Raw genomic sequence first — 18,534 nt, 5'->3', positions numbered from 1 at the left:
CAGGGGCGGTGTGGGGGGGTTGGACGCGGTTGTAGGGGCAAGGGGACCGGCTTGGGTGGCGGCGCAGGTTGCAGGGAACGGAGGTGCAGGGGCGGCGGCGGGGCCGGGCGGCCTGCGTGGGGAGCGCCTGAGGCTGGCCCGGGGCCTGGGACCGCAGCCTCCGGTTCAGGCGGGTCTCCACGCGAACGGCGGGCGCTGGCAGAAAGCGACACACGCAGAGTTTCGCGCGAGCCCGAGGGTCCCAGCTGCCGCCCATGCGCGGTCCTGGAGGTGCCGGGAGGGGGTCGCGGACCTTGAGGCTGGATCCACGTGGTCCCCACGGCCCCAGTGAGTGACATCACTGCGATGCTGCGCATGGAGCAGGGTCTACGCCCGGGAGGTGGCCACGGGACAGACGCTCCCAGGAGGTTTCCAGGAAGACCCCCGCCCTAACCCTCTGAAGGTCGGAGGTCACGGATCAAAGCCGAGAACAGAAGCTGGGGCGGAGCACACAGAGCTGGAAAGAGGGGCCTGAGTGTCGGGCGGCCACCAGCAGGGTCCCCTCCAGGCCACAAGGATGCTCCGGTCCCAGTTCCCGGAAGAGGGTAGCTCCAGTCACCAGGGGGGTGACCAGCAGAGGTCCTCATGGCTTGCGGTCAGGGGAGACCTGAGACTTCTAAGTTGAGCACAACAGCGTCTCCACCGCCCCCGCAGACAGAAAGACCAGGCCGACCCAAGACTGCAAGCTCAAGCTCTGGCTGCAGGGCAGCTGAGCCTGTGAGGGCCCAGGGTGGAAGCTGCTCGGAGCCAGGCCCGGGTCCGCAGTCCTCCCCCGCTGCTCCCCACCAGCACCCGGCTGTGGGCTTGGATTTTTGATGCTTCCAACTTTTAAAGAGAAGCTTGAAATCTGTAATTATGTGAAACCCTGCCTTTCTTAACTAAAGACTTAAAATTAACTAGTTAAAATTAATTAAAATTGATTAAATTTGTACTAATTAAAGCTAACTGAATTCTTCTCAAAACACCGTGCAGATGAAACTAGCCAGAGACACACCTGTCTGCAGCCATGGCTTTAGGAGACACGGAGTCGGGGCCAGGGACGTGGCCGAAGCTGCCGCAGACGGGACAGAACAGGACGTTGTCAAGGGCTCCGTGGCTGATCTGTCTCTGTTGCACCAAAGTATTTTAAGTGTTCTCTCACGTCCCCTGGAAGATCTTGGATGGGGAGAGAGGCGGGGTGGAGGGTGGCGTGGGAGACCTATGGCTGGGGCTTCCTGGGGGCCCTGCACTGCAACCGGCCTGCATGTGTCTCCTGGGACAGTGCCTCAGAGGCCTGGCCACTCCGAAGGGCCTCTGGACACCTCTTAGCCTTCCCAGGCTTCCCTGGCCTGGCTACTGCCCTGTTGCCGGGACTTGGGCACCAGCCACTGCATCCCCACGTCAGCTCCTTGCACAACAGCACCTGCTTCATGGAGCTGCCCAGGACTCAGGAAGAACAGAGCTGGAGGCTGGGCCCTGGGGCTGCTGGAGCCCTGGCAGCAGGAAGCGATTTGAGATAGAGAACCCGAGGCCAGGGCACTGGGGCTCAGAGAGCAGCCCCAGGAGACGGGTCTTCCCTATCAGTGGAGCCAGACCTTGGTCTTGTGACACTCTGGAGTCCCTGGCTTTGACCCCGTAGCCCCTGCCACATTCTCCTGAGGCTTCTTGTCCACTCTGGGTGAATTCGATGCTGACCTGTGCCTCGTGGCCCCCGCCTGGCCCTGAACCCTGGGTCCTGCACACCTTGCTGGTAGCCTCTGCCACAGAGATGGGAGGGTCCACCTGGAGTGTCCCGCTTCAGTCACAGCCCTGGAGTGGTTCGTGGCCAGAGCAGAGGAGCGAGGGCTGGGGGTTTGTGCAGTGACCAAGACCAGGGTGCAGGGGCCCAAACCAAGGCCACTCACTGCCCTCAATTGAGCAGAAGGGATGTTCCGGGGAGCCTCAACCCTCCACCCCACTCAGACGGTGTGCCTCTCTTGAACCCTGCCCTGGGCTCTGGTGACCCTCAGGGATGCTAGTGAGGAGCTTGTCCTGGCTCAGACTGAGCCCTCTGCTCAACTAACAGCACAGATGCAGCCCAGACGGCTGCGGAGGAGAAGGGGGGTGTGGGGATGGCCGTGCCCTCAGCACTCGGACTTGGCCTCCTGAGCCCAGTGGGGTGGGGAGTGTTAGTGCGATGCCCACACTTGCCTCCTGTGTCTGACAGAATCATTCCTGTTCAGACATGAGCTCCATTCCTTGGAGGGCATGACCAGGAGGCCACCTATATTTAGGGTCGTGCCATCCAAGGCAGTCTGTGCCAAGTGGCTCCATATTCAGACAGCGGTGGCATCATCTCCAAGCCTGATCGCAGTGGTTGGCACGTCCCATGCTGGTGAGAGACTGGAGGCGGCTTCTGAAAACGCTTTAGGGCCAAGGCTGTGTAGTCGGGCTCCACACGGCCGGTGACAGATCAGGCCAGACAAGTGCATGACGCCAGGCATCCCAGACGACAGACTGAGACCCCCAAGCCCAGGTGGGCCACGGCTGGCTGGACCTCAGCTGGGACTCGGACCTGCTTGCTCTGCAGCCTGGCCCCAGGGTGTGGGCCTGCAGCTCTGGCTGCTGAGAAATCCTGAGTGAGCACTTCAACCTTTGAAGGGGGAAGGATTCGCCCCATTGTCACTGCAGTGAGATCCCCTGAGAACCCAGGAAGGCAGTGGTGCCACAGAAGGGGTGCTGGCTGGCGAGTCCTGGGGATCCTCCCAGGGATGCAGCCGATGGTGGGGCTGTGACCAGGCTGCAGTGGGCGTTTCTTCTTTGCATGTGGCCAGCGTGACTCGAGTTCAGCTCCAGAAATACGTGTGTGAGAGGACTACATTTGGTTTGAGCCAGGGCAGGCACAGGTAGGGAGCAGAGCTCCTACAGGAAGCCCTGAGGCCGGGAATCTGAGGGAGTCAGGGCAGGCTTGTTCCCACGGCAAGACAGAGGACGGCCACCTGGTTGCTTGGAGTAAGATGGAGAGCTGTGTTCCAATTTCTCAGCACACAAGAAAACACATTTCAGTTAAATTGAATTTTCTTTTTTTTTTTTTTTTAGACGGAGTCTGGCTAGGTCTCCAGGCTGGAGTGCAATGGCGCGATCTCAGTTCACTGCAACCTCTGCTTCCCAGGTTCAAGCGATTCCCCTACCTCAGCATCCCAAGTAGCTGGGATTACAGGCGCCTGCCACCACACCTGGCTAATTTTTGTATTTTTAGTAGAGACGGGGTTTCACCATGTTGGCCAGGATGGTCTCAATCTCTTGACCTTGTGATCCATCCATCTTGGCCATCCAAAGTGGTGGGATTCCAGGCATGAGCCACCGTGCCTGGCCTAAGTTGAATTTTCATGTGGAAGTCAATAACTACATACATTTGGGGATGCCAGTGGCAGAAATCACAAAGGAAAAGACAGGTAGACATGCTTGCATCCAATCTAAAAACATCTTTAAGTCAAAAGTCACCATGAAGAACTGCCAGCCCCTCAGCTGTGTGGAAACGTCACAACATTGAGGCTGGGTGAGCGTCAGTGTCCTGGGTCCATCAGGCAATTGCCTCTGTCTGTGTATTTAGGTCGGTGAGGTGTCACCATGTACCAACAAGGAGACAAACACACACACTGAAAATGGCCAGGGGTGTGGGCGAATCCTCCCATGGGGACCAGCGGTAGGCAGGGTCCTCCGGAGACCACGGGAATGCGACGTCCTCCAGCTCCAACTTGCAAAGATTTGCTAAGATTTATATATTTTTTTCCAGTTGTTTTTCAGTCTTTATTTTATGGAGGCCCCTGAAGGTACTTGTGGATTCTGATTTGCAGCTCTGTCCAGGGAGCGTCCAGCCAAACCTGGAGCCCGGGGCGTGCAGATGGACCTCTGGACGTGGGGCCACACCTGCGCACCGAGTTTTCTCACTTACTGTCTGGAGGTGGTTCCACATCAGCACACACAGAGCTTCTATGTTCCTCATTAACAGCAGTGAAGAACTAGTCACTCAAATGCCCATCACTCCCTCACACAGGGTATTTTTTTTTTTTTGAGACAGAGTCTCGCTCTGTCGCCCAGGCTGGAGTGCAGTGGCCGGATCTCAGCTCACTGCAAGCTCCGCCTCCCAGGTTCACGCCATTCTCCTGCCTCAGCCTCCCGAGTAGCTGGGACTACAGGCGCCCGCCACCTCACCTGGCTAGTTTTTTGTATTTTTTTAGTAGAGACGGGATTTCACCATGTTAGCCAGGATGGTCTCGATCTCCTGACCTCGTGATCCACCAGTCTCGGCCTCCCGAAGTGCTGGGATTACAGGCTTGAGCCACCGCACCTGGCCCACACAGGGTATTTTTAAGAGAAATTGCTAGACATGGAGTTTGCTGTCAAAATGGCCCCCAGTGTGACAAGCAGATTTATTTTCACTATAACGTCCAGTTCTGGTGATGACAGGGGCAGACAGCCCTCCACATGGGCAGTGGGCACAGGTGAACCTCAAGCAATCAGCCACAGCCCCAGAGACAGGATCCGCATGTGAACAGACCATCCACAGGGGCCCAAATGTCGGAAACACAGCTTACTCTGCGAGAGGCAGCACGTCATACCCCCTGCTCCCAAAATGTAGGAAACTGGCTTGTGCCAGGTGTGGCCAGAACGTGGGCATAGGGGAGCCCTGGGGTCACTCATGGAGCATAAACCATGCAGCCTTCCTGGGGAGCAGCCTGGCCCTGAGAGGTGGGGACGCCAGGGCCCCACAAGTCCTCTCCAGGACCCATCCCTCAAGGACTCCTCCACAGCCACACAGGACCCACACGGGGACGTGCCACAGCTAGGTGAGGCCGGCAGGAGCAGGACACTCCATGTCCATCACCTGGGGAGGGTCAGGCAAAGCGCACTGGGTGCCCAGCGTGGCCCCCACAGGAGCTAATCCACCACGCAGCAGGGAGGGGTCTTGGAGATGCCATGTGGGAATGGGACGTGGCACTGGCACCCCCGCTAGGGTGCCCACCATGGCCCCCACAGGAGCTAATCCACCACACAGCAGGGAGGGGACTTGGAGACACCATGTGGGAATGGGACGTGGTACTGGCACCCCCGCTAGGGTGCCCACCATGGCCCCCACAGGAGCTAATCCACCACACAAGCAGGGAGGGGTCTTGGAGACCCATGTGGGAATTGGGACGGTGGTACTGGCACCCTGGTAGGAGGCAAATCAGATCCAAACAAATAGACCCACACGCTCCTCCAGAACAGGGAGGGAAGAGACCACACCAGCAAGGACAGCTGCCCACACGGGGGAGGGGGGCGGGGTCAGAGTTGGGAATGAGGATTTGAGGGACCAAGAGGCGGAACGACAAAGGTGAGGGGCCTTGCGGAGTGGTGACAGCAGTGGCCAGGTGCCAACGAGGAGGACAAACCCAATGCTAGGCTGAGGCCAAACAGAGAAACAAGAAGAACAGCGCCCAGGCTTGGAGCTGAGAGATGCCCAAGCCCCGGCGAGTCGGTGCTGGCCTCTGAGCTGGCCTCTCTGATCCTGCTTTCTCCCTGATAAAGAGGCATTCTCATGGCTGGCGGAGGGGATGCTGGTGGCCTGGCTCAGCCTCAGCAGCTGCTCTTACCACTGCTGTGGTCATTCGCTGCCCTTCGAAACAAAGCTGCTTGCCAGCCACCCATGTGCAAAGGAGGAAGGAAAGAACGGGGACAGACGACCAAGCCGAATCCACTTTCCCTGCCATGTGAGCCACAGTATTTTCCACTCCTGTGCACTTGGAGAGAGCAAATGTCACCGTCTTGTTAAGAAGACGAGAGAGGCAAGAGATCTGAACAACACCCAGCTCGGGGCAAATGCCTTCAGACAAGCGACCAAAGTAAAACAGGAATGAGTAATGACCCTAAAAGATGCGCTAAAAATAATTGACAAAGTATAAAATAAGTATTTGAGTATTCTATTGCAATAATTTGCCGTGCCATTCACTCGCAATAAATCAATCTGTCAAGTTAGAACAGTGTTGCCTTTGTCCATCTTCTGAACCAGGATTACCTATGGCCGTTCTGGGGCCCGGAGTGCCTCCCAGTGTTCCCACTCCTGGCCTAGTGGGTTCCAGCTACAAGTGCTGGACTCTGCATTGGAAGTGAGGGTGAGGCCAGGCGCGGTGGCTCACGCCTATAATCCCAGCACATTGGGAGGCTGAGGCGGGCAGATCACCTGAGGTCAGGAGTTCGAGACCAGCCTGGTCAACATGGTGAAACCCCATCTCTACTAAATATACAAAAATTAGTCAGGTGTGGTGGCACGCACCTGTAATCTCAGCTATTTGGGAGGCTGAGACAAGAGACTTGCTTGAACCTGGGAGGCGGAGATTATAGTAAGCCAAGATTGTGCCACTGCACTCCAGCCTGGGGGACACAGCGAGACTCCATCTCAAAAATAAATAAATAAATGAAAAATAGTAATAATAAAAAGTGAAGGTGGGAACCTGCACAGCAAAGAAAGATAAGACTTCCAGGCTGGGTGCAGTGGCTGACGCCTGTAATCGCAGCACTTTGAGAGGCTGAGGTGGGCGGACCATAAGGTCAGGAGATTGAGACCATCCTGTCCAACATGGTGAAACTCCATCTCTACTAAAAAGACAAAAATTGGCTGGGCGTGGTGGCGGGTGCCTGTAATGCCAGCTATTCAGGAGGCTAAGGCAGAAGAATCACTTGAACCCAAGAGGTGGAGGTTGCAGTGAGCCAAGATCACACCACTGCACTCCAGTCTGGCAACAGATCAAGACTCCGTCTCAAAAAAAAAAAAAAAAAGACTTCCAGAAATACATGCACATCACACTGACACAACACCACACACATCGCCACATCGGCATCGTAAAGGGAAACCCTCATGACTACTGAACATTTATGACGGTCTCCGGGAGGTTTTTCAAAAGGCCAAGTTCTGAAAACATCCACTTACAGCGCGTGGAGGAGCAGAACCTAGACTTTCTCTCCCCCATGAAACAACTGAAAAAACAGGCAAATATGTGAAGCAAAATGTTTCCAGACCCTGGTCTCCCGGCACTGTGGTGCAGTGCTCCCTGAGAGACACGAAACAAACGGGTTGAGACCTAGAGCTGCCAGAGCTCATGACAGGGAGAAAGTTTCCAGGACGCAGCACAGTGAAAAGGAATCCAGGCAGAACCGCAGTTTCCTACAGCTGAAGAAACAAAGCTGGAAGCCTGAGAGCCAAAGATGGCCAGAAATCACAGGACGGAGTCCCAGACAGAAAGGAACTGTACTTACGGTAGATTCCAACAGTCCGTGGAAGATCCTCCTCCGGTATCTAGTTGTGAATGGATCAGAGAGGAAGGAGCTGAACTTACAGTAGATTCCAACAATCATGGAAGATCCTCCTCTGGTATCTAGGTGTGTACGGATCAGTGCAGGTGTGAGAGGCAAATACTCAAGGCCAGAGAAGGACCATCAGAAAGAAGCAGGAGTGACCCTTGGAGCTCATGCACAGCCAGGAATGCTGCCTGTTCCCGCCAGTCAGAGAGCAGATCTCATGGCCCGTGGGACGTGGAGTGGAGCACTCGCAAGACTTTGCCACAGCAGGGGAGATGATCTTGTTCTAGGCTAAAAACTGTTCTGACCTTGCATGAAAAGTTCAAAGCAAGCCCTGGAAGAAACAGACTGTTTCCATGTAACTTAATTGCATTCCAGAACAAAGCTCAAGAATATTTGTAGGAAGACAAAAATGTCAATTATTTAACAAAATAAACTCATAATGTCTGGCATGCAATCAAAAATTAGTGGGCATGCAAAAAATAATAAGAAAGAAAGAAAACGTAACCCAAAATGAGGATATAAATTAATCCATGGAAACAGATCTAGAAATGACAAAGGTAGATTTAGTAGAAAAGGACATTAAAACCATTATTATAACTATATTTTTATGTTCAAAATGGCAAAGAAAAGAGTATTAGGAGGAGACACATTGAAGATTCAAAAAGAACACAAATTAAACTTCTAGAGATGAAAACTACAATGTCTGAGGTGAAAAATGCACTGGATGGGATCCCCGCAGATTAGACACTGAAGAAGAAAAGATGTGTGAACTTGAAGACACAGCAACAGCAAGAGAGACTGTACAAAATAAAACACACAGAAAAAAGACTTAAAAAAATGAGCAGAGCATCAGTGAGCTACGGGACAACTGAAAGTGTCCTCATATGTGTGTAATATTAGGACATGTCACGTTGTAAAACAAGGATTTGAACAAGGGAAACCCACAAATCCAAGAATCTCAATAAACCCCAAGCACAATACATATTAAGAAAACACCACCATGTCACATTATAATCACACTGCTCAAAACTTGTGTTAAAGAAAAATTTCTTAAAACCAGCCAGAGGGAGGGAAAACTTCGCATACAAAGGAATGAAGATAAGTACAAGGATGGATTTCTGATTGGAAACAATGCGAGTGAGAAGACCATGGAGCAACCTCTTTAAAGTACCAACAGCCAACAGATATACAGCTATATATACACACATACATATATATATATACACATTTTTTTTTTTTTTTATTTGAGACGGAGTCTTACTGTGTCACCCAGGCTGGAGTGCAGTGGTGTGATCTCGGCTCACTGCAAGCTGCCCCTCCCAGGTTCAAGCAATTCTCCTGCCTCAGCCTCCCAAGTAGCTGGGACTACAGGCATGCGCCACCACGCCTGGCTAATTTTCATGTTTTTAGTAGAGACGGGGTTTCACCATGTTGGCCAAGGTGGTCTCAATATCTTGACTTTGTGATCCACTCGCCTCAGCCTCCCAATGTGCTGGGATTACAGGCGTGAGCCACCGTGCCTGCCCGAAAATACCAACAGATTTTTAAAAAGTGTTCAAATTCTATTACCCGAGAAAAGCATCTTTTAAAAATGGAGGTGAAATAGACTTTTTTAGGCATCCAAAGACTGAAAGATTTCATCAACAGTAGACAAATGTCATATGACATGTTAAAGGCAGTCCTCAGACAGAAGGACAATCTGAACTGGAAAAAGGAATAAAAAGTATTGGAAATGGAAAACGTGGACAAATATTAAAACTTACTTTTAAAATCTCTTTAAAAGATAACCAACTGCTTAAAATGAAAAGAAAAAAACCTAATGATGTATTGTGAGGTTTAAAAATGCGTGACTTTGGCCAGGTACGGTGTCTCACGCCTGTAATCCCAGCACTTTGGGATGAGATGGGCGGATTGCTTGAGCTCAGGAGTTTAAGACCAGCCTGAGAAACATAGTGAAACCCCATCTCTACAAAAAATACAAACAATTAGCTGGGCATGGTGGCACGTGCCATACTTCCCACTACTCGGGAAGTTGAGGTGGGAGGATCTTCTGTGCCCAAGAGGTCAGGGTGGCAATTAGCCATGATCATGCCGTTGCACTCCACACTCCAGCCTGGATGATAGAGTAAGAAAGACCCTGTCTCAGGAAAAAAAAAAAAAGTGTGAGGTTTAAAAATGTTTGACAACAGCACAAAAGCTATGAGAGGGAATGGAAATATGCTATTTTAATATCACATTACTGTATAAGTTAAAGATGTATATTATTTATCTTAAAGCTACACATAAAAGAAAAAAGAATTATAGCTATTAAGCCAACAAAGAAGATAAATGGAACTAAAAACACAATGCAAAAGAAGGCAGAAAAAAGAAAAAATAACAGATGGAACAAATATAAGAAGAACAGTAAGATAATAGATTTAAACCCAATTATATTCGTAATTACAATTATGTTCTAATGGCCCGAACATTTCAAATGGGGCAGAAATTATATGATTAGATAAGAAAGCCAGACTCAACTTTATGTTGCTGACAGGGAAAAACACTTTAAATGTAAATATACAAATTGGTTTAAAATCAAAAGATGGAAAAATATATGCCATTACACTATTCAAAAGATGGCCGGAGTAGCTATTACAATATCAAAGTAGATATCAGATAAGGAACATTATAAGAAATAAAGAGCATTATTTTATAATAATAAAGGGATCGATTCATCAAGAGATCTTAACAACCCTAACCATGTACGCACCTAATAATAAAGCTTGAAAATAATAAAGGGATCAATTCATCAAGAGATCTTAACAACCCTAACCATGTACGCACCTAATAATAAAGCTTCAAAATACATGAAGGAAAAACAGCTAGGACATAAGGAGAAGCAGACAAACCAGCAATTATAGTCAGAGATTTCAAAACCCCATTTCAGTAACTGATAGAACAAATTGACAGACAACTTAGGAAACGCAGACAAGACTTGAAGGATACAATCAGCCAAATTAATATTTATCAAACATGTCACCCAACAACAGGAGAATACACATTCGTTTCATCTGTACACAAACAATTTACCAAAATAGGCTGTATTCTGGGTCACAAAACAATTCCTGGCTGGGCGCGGTGGCTCATGCCTGTAATCCCAGAACTTTGGGAGGCCGAAGCAGGCAGATCACAAGGTCAGGAGATGGAGACCATCCTGGCTAACATGGTGAAACCCCATCTCTCCTTAAAAAAAAATGCAAAAAAAATTAGCTGGGCATGGTGGCGGGCGTCTGTAGTCCCAGCTACTCAGGAGGCTGAGGCAGGAGAATGGCATGAACTTGGGAGGTGGAGCTTGCAGTGAACCAATATCGTACCACTGCACTCCAGCCTGGGTGACAGAGCAAGACTCCATCTCAAAAAAAAAAAAAAAAAAAAAAAAAAAAAAAAAAAAAAAAAAAAAAAAAAAAAATTCCCAATAAATTTGAAGGATTCACTGCACCAGGGTATGTTCTCTGGTCCATCAGAAATATATCAGGTATTAATAGTACAAAGATTTCTCAATAATCTCCAAATATTTAGAAATTGAAAACAGATATCTGAATAACCCACCAGTCAAAGAAATGATGAACAGGGAAATTAGAAAGTATTTCAAACTGGTTGAAGATGAAAACACAATTTGAGATTCTTTTTCTGCTTTCTCTGGTTTTAACTGAGCATCTTACATGATTCTATATACATTCCATCTGACATGTTTCTTTTCTTTCCATATCAATTTTTATTAAACATTTTAAGTTGTTTTCCTAGAGTTTGCAATATACACTTATAATTCATCTAAATCCACTGTCAAATAATGCTATGTTGCTCCACGTACAAGTATCCTGTAACAGACTATTCCCAATCCTCTCCCATCCCTTACCACATTGCTGTCATTGGTTTTACTTATCTCCTATATGCTATAATCACACAATATCATTATTATTTTTTTCATAAATAGCTGTATTTTAGATAAACTAAGAATAAGGGGGGAGGATTTTATATTTATTCATTCTCAAACACTTAGTTTCTTTATGTAGATTCAAGTTTCTGAGCTATATAATTTCCTTCTTCCTAAGGAACTTCTACTATTTCTGCTGGTGATTAATTCTCTCCATTTTCATTTGTCTGAGAGCATGTTTATTTTTCCCTTACACTGAAGAATAATTTTACTGGATATAGAACTCGAAGTTGGTGGGATTCTCAACACTTTTTTTTTTTTTTTTTTGAGACGGAGTCTCGTTCTGTTGCCCAGGCTGGAGTGCAGTGGCGCCATCTCGGCTCACTGCAAGCTCCGCCTCCTGGGTTCATGCCATTCTCCTGCCTCAGCCTCCCGAGTAGCTGGGATTACAGGTGCCGCCACCACACCTGGCCAATTTTTTTGTATTTTTAGTAGAGACGGGGTTTCACCATGTTAGCCAGGATGGTCTCAATCTCCTGACCTCGTGATCCGCCCGCCTCAGCCTCCCTAAGTGCTGGGATTACGGGTGTGAGCCACCGGGGCCCGGCCTTTTCAACACTTTAAATATTTCACCCTGCTCTGTACTTGGTTAAATGTAGATAGAAAAATTCTCAACTAAAATGTTAGCAATTATGCCCAAAAACATATACAAAAGAAACTCCATTGTGACCTATTGGTGTTTATCAAGCATGTAAAGTTGGTTTAGCAATGGAAAATCAATCAATGGAATTCACCACAATAAACATAAAGAAAAACCATATGGTCAATAGATACAGAAACACATTCCTGATAAATCTTAAAAGCATAAGACAGTGAAAGAAGTCAGGCAGAAAACACTACGCACTATATAACCCCAATGATATGACATTCTGGAGAAGGCACAGTCATTGTGCTGGCAAAAAGATCAGTGGTGAAGAGTTTGTGGGAAGGGCTGGAGGACTGAATAGCTAAAGCACAGGAGATTATTTAGGGCAGTTAAAGTATTCTGTATGATAGTGTATTGGTGGATATGTCATATTCCAAACCTATCAAAAACCTGTGAAACTTTATAGTACAAACAATACACCTCATTGTATGCAAATTTAAAAATCATTTAGGAAGCTCAGGGACCTCAGGATGGAATCCAGAATGTGACAAAACCATCTAACTGTATTACAAATGCATGAAACATCCTCACTGAAGGGAGTGGGGGGAAAGCAGTGACCTAACTCAGGATGAGTGGAGTCTGTGAGACTACAGACAAAGGAACATAAGCACTGGACTCTAGCTGACAAAGCTGTCCCCCAGTGAGGCGTGAGTTAACAGTTCCGACACCACCATAATATTGTCCTAGTCTGTTTTCTGTTGCTATAACTGAATGCCCAAGACTAGGTACTTTACAAAGAAATCTATTTCTTTTTTTTTATTTTTTCCTTTTGAGACGGAGTCTCGCTCAGTCACCCAGGTTGGAGTGCAGTGGCGCGATCTCGGCTCACTGCAAGCTCCGCCTCCCAGGTTTATGCCATTCTCCTGCCTCAGCCTCCCATGTAACTGGGACTACAGGTGCCCGCCACGTTGCCCGGCTAGTGTTTTGTATTTTTTAGTAGAGATGGGGTTTCACCGTGTTAGCCAGGACGGTCTCGATCTCCTGACCTCGTGATCCGCCCGTCTCGGCCTCCCAAAGTGCTGGGACTACAGGCTTGAGCCACCGCTCCCGGCGTAGAAATCTATTTCTTACCATTCTGGAAGTTGGGAGTTCCAACATCAGAGAGCTGCATCTGGTCAGGGCCTTCTTGCTAGTGGAGACTCTCTGGAGAGTCCCAGGTCGCACAGGGCATCAGATGGTGAGGGTACTTACAAGAGAGGGCCAGACTCGCTTCTACAACAGACCCATTCTCGTGAGAACTAACCCACTCCCTGCATAACCCATTCATCCATGAATTGATTAATCCAATCACCTCTCAAAGGTCCTGCCTCTCAACACTGCTTCACTGGGGGTCAAATTTCAACATAGGAACTTTTGGGGAACACATTCACACCACAGCACATGTATACTGAAATTGAACAATTAAATACACGGATAGCAGATGGTAGGAGCCAGGTTTCTCACTATTAGGAGGTTACAGAAGCAAGAGGAGGCAGCTGGGATGATCCACATGGTGCTAGATTTGAGTTGGAGACATTGGTATGAACTGATGTTTAGCCCAATATAGATTTTGATGGCTACCCGGAGAAGTGTTTTAGATACGCATATACACATGGGTTAATACCTGCACATATATTTTCTTCTCTGTGAGCTGAGAGGGTTCAGCAGCAGCAACATCCCACTGGCTATAAGCACATCTCATGCTCAGATCTTGGTTTTCAACACCCTTCTTCAGTGAAAGGAACCAGGGTTCCTTGAAGAACTGTTGGATTCCAGAGCTGGGGCCAGTAATATACAAGATGAGACTTCTAGTAAGACCTCTAGCATCTTCTAGTAAAAGGTAGTAGTAAGATGCCAAAATAAACCTCACACTGACGGGCCTTGTCAAAGGGCTACAGGAGCTGACTGGAACAGCTCCTAACGGGCAATGCTGGAACAGTGTGAGCAACAAAATCAAGAAATGTTATTGCAACATGACCCAAGTGTAAATACCCACAAATCCATGCCAATCGTAAACAAAGGATGCCATAATATACCACAAAGAAATGAAGGAGAAGAGACAAATCTGTGTGGAGGAATTACAAATAATTTATGTAGACACTCTGCCTCAAAGTGGGGTAACTCCTTGCGTGCAGGCTGGGCACAGCGACTTCCCTCCAAGAGGATTGTTCTGGAAGGGGAAAGGACATGGTCAGCAAGGACACGGACGAACTGTCTCAGCCAGGTGATGAAAGTCCTCATCAATGGTGACAATCATGTTGGTCATCTGGATCCTTCACATGATTGGCTGAAAATGGCAGGTTACCTCAATGGTCTTCTTCCAAAACCCCATAATCCCAGATTAATCATGAGAAAACCTCAGACCCCAGCAGATCCCAACTGAGAGACACTCTGTAGAATATCTGCCCAGTCCTCCTCAAAACTGACAAGACCATCGAAAGTAAGAAAAGTCTGAGAAGCTGTCACAGTCAAGAGAAGTCTATGGGGACGAGATGACTAAACGTAGTATGGGATTCTGAACAGGATCCTGGGACAGAAAAGTTGCCTCAGAGAAAAACATAAGATCTGAATAAGCCAGGGCCTTTGGAGAGTGACAATGTATCAATATTGGTTCATGAATTGTAACAAATGTATCCTAGTAATGGAAGATGTTTATAATGAGGGAAGCTGTGGGGATACCAGGTATGTGGGAACTCTCTGTACCATCTTCACAATTTTTCTGTAAATCTGAATCTGTTTCAAAAAGTACTTTAAGGTGGCTCATGCCTGTAATCCTAGTGCTTTGGGAGGCTGAGGTGGGTGGATCACCTGAGGTCAGGAGTTCAAGACCAGCCTGGCCAACATGGAGAAGCCCCATCTCTACTAAAAATACAAAAATTAGCCGGGCGTGGTGACGGGTACTTGTAGTCCCAGCTACTTGAGAGGCTGAGGCAGGAGAATCGCTTGAACCAGGGAGGCGGAGGTTGCCGTGAGCTGCAATTGTGCCACTCCAGCCTGGATGACAGAGACTCCACCTCAAAAAAACAAACAAACAAACAAAAAAAAACAACAACAAAAAAAGGATTTAAAAATGAATAAAAGAAAAAACTACACTAGAAAAAAATGATAAACAGTTTAGTTGTGGCAAATAAGCACATGAAAGTGTCATTATTCACGAGGGACGCGGAAATTAAAACAGGGTGAGACAGCACCACCCACGGCTGGAAGGGCTGAAATGCATACGATTGGATATACCAGGTGCTGTGGAGGAGGGGAAGCAGCTGGAACACCCGTGCACTGTGGTGGGAATGTGAGAGCACAACTGCTTTAGAAAGTGGTACGGCCGGCCGGGCGCGGTGGCTCAAGCTGTGAATCCCAGCGCTTTGGGAGGCCGAGACGGGCGGATCACGAGGTCAGAAGATCGAGGACCATCCTGGCATAACATGGGTGAAACCCCGTCTCTACTAAAAAATACAAAAAAACTAGCCGGGGTGAGGTGGCGGGCGCTGTAGTCCCAGTCTACTCGGAGAGCTGAGGCAGGAGAATGGCGTAAACCCGGGAGGCGGAGCTTGCAGTGAGCTGAGATCCGGCCACTGCACCTCCAGCCCGGGCGGACAGAGCGAGACTCGTCTAAAAAAAAAAAAAAAAAAAAAAAAAAAAAAAAAAAAAAAAAAAAAAAAAGAAAGTGGTACGGCCGCTCCTCAAAAGATACACTGCCAGCCAGGCTCGGTGACTCACGCCTGTAATCCCAGCACTTTGGGAGGCTGAGGTGGGCAGATCACCTGAGGTCAGGAATTCAAGACCAGCCTGACCAACATGGAGAGACCCCGTCTCTACTAAAACTATAAAATTAGCTGGGCGTGGTGGCGTGTGCCTGTAATCCCAGCTACTCAGGAGGCTGAGGCAGGAGAATCACTTGAACCTGGGAGGCAGAGGTTGCTGAGATCACGCCACTGCACTCCAGCCCGGGCAACAAGAGCGAAACCCTGTCTAAAAAGAAAAAGAAAAAAAAAGATACACTACCACATGACCCAGCCACCCCACTCCCAGGCATTTACTCAGGAGAAATAAAAGTGTGTGTTCATGAACTAGAAGTAACCTAAATATCAATGTGTGAATCAATAAATTCTGGTGCATCTGGACAAGGAATACCATGCAGCCATATAAAAAGGAGTGAATGGGCTGGGCGCGGTGGTTCACACCTGTAATCCCAGCACTTTGAGAGGCTGAGGTGGGTGGATCATCTGAGGTCAGGAGTCAAGACCAGCCTGGCCAACATGGCAAAAGCCACGTCTTTACTAAAAAATACAAAAAATTAGCCAGGTATGGTGGCGGGTACTTGTAATCCCAGCTACTCCGGTGGCTGAGACAGGAGAATTGCTTGAACCTGAACCTGGAAGGTGGAGTTTGCAGTGAGCCAAGATAGCACCCACTGCACTCCAGCCTGGGCAACAGAGTGAGACTCCATCTCCAAAAAAAAAAAAAAGTAAATGACCAATCCACACGCTCGGTGAAGGAGTGACCGGCCCACATAATGCCGTGAATGAATGTCAAAGCGACTGTACTCGTGACTAAGGCCAGTCTAACAACAGTGTGTGCTGCCTGAGTCCCTTTTTTTTTTTTTTTTTTTTTTTTTGAGATGGAGTCTCACTCTGTTGCCCAGGCTGGAGTGTGATGGCATGATCTCGGCTCACTGCAACCTCCACCTCCCTGTTCAATCGTTCAAGCGATTCTCCTGCATCAGCCTCCCCACTAGCTGGGGCTACAGATGTGCACCACCACGCTCGGGTAATTTTTGTATTTTTAGTAGAGACACGGTTTTACCATGTTGGCCAGGCTGGTCTCGAACTCCCTACCTCAGGTGATCCACCAGCCTCAGCCTCCCGAAGTGCTGGGATGACAGGCATGAGCCACCGTACCCGCCCCCCGAGTCCATTTCTACACAACTCTGGAAGGTGGGGATCTGTCAGTAGCTCTGGAAACAGACCGACAGCTGCCTGGGGACAGGGGAGCAGTATAAGAATCCGAGGGGGAGGAAGATATTTTGGGGTGAATATGTTCATGATCTAGATTTGTGAGTTTCACAAGTGCCTACATAGCACATTGTACACTTTAAACTTGTGCAATTAATTTGCGTTCCCAATAAAGCGAAGCCAGGGTGGGGGAAGCACATAGGAACCCCAGAGTTGGAAATGTGGGTTTTGGAGTAAAGCCTGAGGATTGCTGGTGTTACAGGGGACCACAGCACTGCCTTTAGCATTCACCCTGGAGGTCTGTGGGTTCTTTCTGAGATTAAAATGATTAACTCTCAAGTCTGTAAACACAGACCGTCTAGTGGCACACTCCAACAGAAGCCCTGTCATCGGAGCGGATTTCATTTCACCCAATCTTGTTAAACAAACAGCTTGCATCGAATGAGTCATAATTTTTAAGACAAATATGTCTTCCGAATTCTCTTAGAATGCGTCTCATGTTTAAAAAATAACACTGCTAATAGCTGACTTCTCCTCGAGTGGAAACGTGCCCCACTGAGCTTCTTGGCAGGAAGATAGCAGCCCAAGTTGCTGTCCTGATGGGGGGAAACAGATTTGGTCTCCAGAACTCAGATGGAAATTTCCAGAGACCTTTTTTTTCCTTTGTCACATCTTTAATTTTTCAAATGGGCCTCTCTCTTGCTCCAGTTGCCAGGTTAACAAAGCTGCCAAGGCCAAGAAGAAACTGGCAAGCGTCCCCAGAGATGCATCTTAGTCTTCAACATAAACCAGACCTGATTCCGCCCGCTCTGCTGTCTCCAGCCACCTCCGTCCAGGGGCAGCCAGCACAGGCGCCTGGGAGGCCTAATCGGATCACAGCTCCCAGAGGGTCACTAATCAGATTGTTTTGCCTGCCTTGTTCCTGTCAAAATGAATGTGCAGCGTTTCCAGACGGATGCCGTCTTTAAAAGCACACGCTTCCCTCCTCATTCCAATTAGAAAAGACAGAGTGTGCAGGTGCATCGTGATTCATGAAATCGTTCTTTGCTCAAAGGTCTGTTAATGGACTATTGTTTTGGATGAGATCTGGTTCTATGAACTGCTACCTGTGACCCTGAGAGCATGATTTACTCTTTCTGGGCCCCAATCTCCTGCACCCTGCGGTCAAAGTGTCCCCTTCCTATCTACCATCCTGGGGCTCTTCGGACTCTGATTCAGTGTTTCTACAAAGTTCACGAAAAAGAGACCGTTTATTTTCTATCATGTGAAAGAAAGCAACTGCAGAGGACACCAGCAAGGCTGCAGGTCTTGTGTGGGTCTCTGCAGCTTTCCTTCCAGGGAGAACAGGTAAAAGTTTCTTCTAGCGTGAACTGTCCAGCTGTGCAAGTCAAAGGCCAGCTATTAGATACATGCAGACAGAGCAGCCCCAGGGCCTACTGTAAGAGGAGGGAGGAGACTTGAAACCTGGGGTGAGAGATGCGTTGGAGGATGACTCAACACCCTGGAAAGGACAGAAGCTGGCGTGGGGTGCTGGAGGAGGCAAGGCCCTGGCCCAGCTCTGAAGTCGCCACGACTTGTGGCCAGCTGGATGCCTGGTTCTTACCAGGGGAGGGGGCTGCGGGGAGTCTGGGTTTGCAGGCCAACTG

General features: G+C 48.6%; 1 protein-coding gene across 2 annotated transcripts in view; it reads right to left on the bottom strand.

Annotated features, from left to right (window-relative positions):
• SLC19A1 (solute carrier family 19 member 1) overlaps positions 1–7,370 on the bottom strand; it is a 50,155-nt gene extending 42,785 nt beyond the window's left edge. The window contains exon 1 of one of the 2 annotated variants that reach the window (XM_017888670.1): positions 7,294–7,370. The gene's annotated coding sequence lies outside the window, so the exon portion shown is untranslated. The remainder of the gene's footprint in view (positions 1–7,293) is intronic. The other variant, XM_017888673.1, reaches the window with a different exon arrangement.
• Positions 7,371–18,534: the final 11,164 nt, after the last annotated feature.

Source organism: Rhinopithecus bieti, unplaced genomic scaffold, assembly GCF_001698545.2.
Source record: "Rhinopithecus bieti isolate Rb0 unplaced genomic scaffold, ASM169854v2 scaffold_18153, whole genome shotgun sequence".
Lineage (NCBI taxonomy): Eukaryota > Metazoa > Chordata > Mammalia > Primates > Cercopithecidae > Rhinopithecus > Rhinopithecus bieti.
This window is presented reverse-complemented; position numbering and strand designations above follow the sequence as displayed.